The sequence below is a fragment of the Arachis hypogaea genome, chromosome 17, assembly GCF_003086295.3.
Source record: "Arachis hypogaea cultivar Tifrunner chromosome 17, arahy.Tifrunner.gnm2.J5K5, whole genome shotgun sequence".
NCBI lineage: Eukaryota > Viridiplantae > Streptophyta > Magnoliopsida > Fabales > Fabaceae > Arachis > Arachis hypogaea.
The window spans coordinates 116,821,796-116,826,048 of record NC_092052.1 but is presented as its reverse complement, the minus strand read 5'-3'; the positions used below and the strand labels follow the sequence as shown (position 1 = coordinate 116,826,048).

At 37.6% G+C, this 4,253-nt stretch overlaps 1 non-coding gene across 1 annotated transcript; it reads left to right on the top strand.

Annotated features, from left to right (window-relative positions):
• Positions 1–2,337: 2,337 nt before the first annotated feature.
• Positions 2,338–2,445, top strand: LOC112767494 (small nucleolar RNA R71). Its single transcript, XR_003184938.1, has one exon. It is a non-coding gene; the product is annotated as a small nucleolar RNA R71 (small nucleolar RNA).
• Positions 2,446–4,253: the final 1,808 nt, after the last annotated feature.

Genomic DNA, 4,253 nt, shown 5'->3' with positions numbered 1-4,253 from the left:
TAGGTGGGTTTGAGTGGGAAAGTGGTTTGAATTGGAATGGTGAGGTAGGTGGGGTTTTATAAAGGATGGATGTGAGTGGTGAAGAGAATGGTGGGATTTGATAGGTGAGGGGTTTTTGGGGAAGAGGTATTGAGGTGATTGGTAAATGGGTGAAGAAAAGAGAGAGAGGTGGGGTAGGTGGGATCCTGTGGGGTCCACAGATCCTGAGGTGTCAAGGATTTCTCATCCCTGCACCATGTAGCGTGTAAAACGCCCCTTGTTGCCAATCCTCGCGTTAAACGCCAGGCTGCTGCCCATTTCTGGCATTTAACACCAGCTTCTTGCCCATTCCTGGTGTTAAACGCTAGTCTAGTGCCCATTTCTGGCGTTAAACGCCCAGAATGGTGCCAGACTGGGCGTTTAACGCCCATTCTGCTACCCTTACTGGCGTTTAAACGCCAGTAAGTTTCTCCTTCAGAGTGTTCTATTTTTCATTATATTTTTCCTTCTGTTTTTGCTTTTTCAATTGTTTTTATGACTTCACATGATCATCAACCTACAGAAAATATAAAATAACAAAAGAAAATAGAAATTTAACATAGATAAGTAAAAAAAATTGGGTTGCCTCCCAACAAGTGCTTCTTTAATGTCAATAGGTTGACTGTGGCTCTCATGGAGCCTCACAGATGTTCAGAGCAATGTTGGAACCTCCCAATACCAAACTTAGAGTTTGAATGTGGGGGTTCAACACCAAACTTAAAGTTTGGTTGTGGCCTCCCAACACCAAACTTAGAGTTTGACTGTGGGGGCTCTATTTGACTCTGTATTGAGAGAAGCTCTTCATGCTTCCTCTCCATGGTGACAGAGGGATATCCTTGAGCTTTAAACACAAGGAAGTCTCCATTCACTTGAATGATCAATTCTCCTCTGTCAACATCAATCATAGCTTTTGCTGTGGCTAGGAAGGGTCTGCCAAGGATGATGGATTCATCCATACACTTCCCAGTCTCTAGGATTATGAAGTCAGCAGGGATGTAGTGGCCTTCAACCTTTACCAAGACATCCTCTACAAGTCCATAAGCTTGTTTCTTTGAATTGTCTGCCATCTCCAGTGAGATTCTTACAGCTTGTACCTCAATGATCCCTAGCTTCTCTATTACAGAGAGAGGCATGAGGTTTATACTTGACCCTAGGTCACACAGAGCCTTCTCAAAGGTCATGGTGCCTATGGTACAAGGGATTGAAAATTTTCCGGTAATTTCTGCCTAGTCAAGTCATCCAGTTCTTTGATGAGCAATGGAGGTTCATCCTCCCAAGTCTCATTACCAAACAACCTGGCATTTAGCTTTATGATTGCTCCAAGGTACTTAGCAACTTGCTCTTCAGTAACATCTTCATCCTCTTCAGAGGAAGAATACTCATCAGAGCTCATGAATGGCAAAAGTAAATTTAATGGAATCTCTATGGTCTCAGTCTGAGCCTCGGATTCCCATGGTTCCTCATTAGGGAACTCCATGGAGGTTAGTGGACGTCCATTGAGATCTTCCTCAGTGGAGATCACTGCCTCTTCCTCCTCTCCAGGTTCGGCCATATGAGACGTATTTATGGCCTTGCATTCTCTCTTTGGATTCTTTTCTGTATTGCTTGGGAGAGTACTAGGAGGGAGTTCAGTAATTTTCTTACTCAGCTGACCCACTTGTGCCTCCAAATTTCTAATGGAGGACCTTGTTTCAGTCATGAAACTTTGAGTGGTTTTGATTAGATCAGAGACAATAGTTGCTAAGTCAGAGTGGCTTTGCTTAGAATTCTCTGTCTATTGCTGAGAAGATGATGGAAAAGGTTTGCTATTGTTAAACCTATTTCTTCCACCATTATTGTTGTTGAAACCTTGTTGAGGTCTCTATTGATCCTTCCATGAAAGATTTGGATGATTTTCCATGAAGGATTATAGGTGTTTCCATAGGGTTCTCCCATATAATTCACCTCTTCCATTGCTGGGTTCTCAGGATCATAAGCTTCTTCTTCAGAGGAAGCTTCCTTAGTACTGCCTGTTGCTGCTTGCATTCCAGACAGACTCTGAGAAATCATATTTACTTGCTGAGTCAATATTTTATTTTGAGCCAATATGGCATTCAGAGTATCAATCTCAAGAACTCCTTTCTTCTGAGTTGTCCCATTATTCACAGGATTCCTTTCAGAAGTGTACATGAATTGGTTATTTGCAACCATTTCAATGAGTTCTTGAGCTTCTGTAGGCATTTTCTTCAGATGAAGAGATCCTCCAGCAGAGCTATCCAATGACATCTTGGATAGTTCAGACAAACCATCATAGAAAATACCTATGATGCTCCATTCAGAAAGCATGTCAGAAGGACATCTTCTGATCAATTGCTTGTATCTTTCCCAAGCTTCATAGATGGATTCACCTTCCTTCTGTCTGAATGTTTGGACTTCCACTCTAAGCTTGCTCAATTTTTGAGGTGGAAAGAACTTTGCCAAGAAGGCATTAACTAGCTTTTCCCAAGAGTTCAGGCTTTCTTTAGGTTGTGAATCCAACCATGTCCTAGCTCTGTCTCTTACAGCAAAAGGAAAAAGCATAAGTCTATAGACTTCAGGGTCAACCCCATTGGTCTTGACAGTGTCACAGATTTGCAAGAATTTAGCTAGGAACTGATGAGGATCTTTCAATGGAAGTCCATGAAACTTGCAATTCTGTTGCATTAGAGAAACTAATTGAGGCTTAAGCTCAAAGTTGTTTGCTCCAATGGCAGGGATTGAGATGCTTCTCCCATAGAAGTCGGGAGTATGTGTAGTAAAGTCACCAAGCACTTTCCTTGCATTGTTGGCATTGTTGTTTTCGGCTGCCATGGTTTCTTCTTCTTTGAAAAGCTCTGTTAGGCCCTCTAGAGAGAATTGTGCTTTAGCTTCTCTTAGCTTTCTCTTCAAGGTCCTTTTAGGTTCAGGATCAGCTTGAACAAGTATGCCTTTATCTTTGTTCCTGCTCATATGAAAGAGAAGAGAACAAGAAAGTAGGGAATCCTCTTTGTCACAGTATAGAGATTCCTTGAGGTGTCAGAGGAAAAGAAGAATAGAAGGAGGAGGTAGATAGAAGATAATTCGAACATATAAAGAAGGATAGAGTTTGAATTGCACCTTGAGGAGGAGTGTTAGTCCCTTAAATAGAAGGATGTGAGAAGAGGGGAGGAATTTTTGAAAATAAATTAAAAAGATTTTGAAATAATAAAAAGATAATTGAAAATTTGATTGAGATCTTCGAAAATTAAGATTGGGAAAAAAAATTAAGTGATTTTTTTAAAAAAGATTTTGAAATTAGAAACCAAAAAGATGTGATTGAAAAGATGTGATTGAGAAGATATGATTGACAATCAAACTAAAAAGAGAAAGTTTTAAAATTAAAGTTGATTTACTTGACTAACAAGAAATTAGAAGATATGATTCTAGAATTAAAACTTTTGATCTTTTCTTAATAGGCAAGTAACAACTAGAAAATTTTGAAGTAAATCATTTATAACAAGGATTTTTGAAAATAATAAAAAAATGGAAAGAAATTGATTTTGAAGAGATATAATTGAAAATATATGATTTGAAAAAGATTTGAATTTGAAAAATTATGAAAATTTGAAAAAGATTTGAATTAAAAACAAAATCTTTCCTCTAGTGTCCTTCTGGCGTTAAACGCCAGTTTTCCTTCTTCACTGGGCGTTTTGAATGCCCAGCTTTTTCTGTTTCATTCCTCTGCTGAATGTTCTGAATCTTCAATTCTCTGTATTATTGACTTGAAAAGACACAATTTTGAAAATATTTTTGAATTTTTAATGATGAGAAACAATCAAAATACAACTAATCTTAGGAAACTCAAATCAAACAATGCATGCAGGACACCAAACATAAAAATTTTCATATAAGAGATACTAACAAATTGAGAATGCATGTGAAAAACAACAAAACACACAAAACAAGAGAATTTAAAGATCAGAGCACTGAAATCATCAAGAACAACTTGAAGATCAATGAAGAACATATTGCATGTATTCGAAAAATGCAAGAAGAATAAAAACATGCAATTGACACCAAACTTAAAAATTGATACTAGATTCAAACAAGAAACATAAAATATTTTTGGTTTTTATGGTTTTATAAATTTTTTTTTTGTGATTTTTGAAACTTATATAGAAAAGAAAATAAAGAGAATCAAAACTTTTAATAAGAATTCCAGGAATCATGCAATGTTAGTCTAAAGCTTCAGTCTAAAC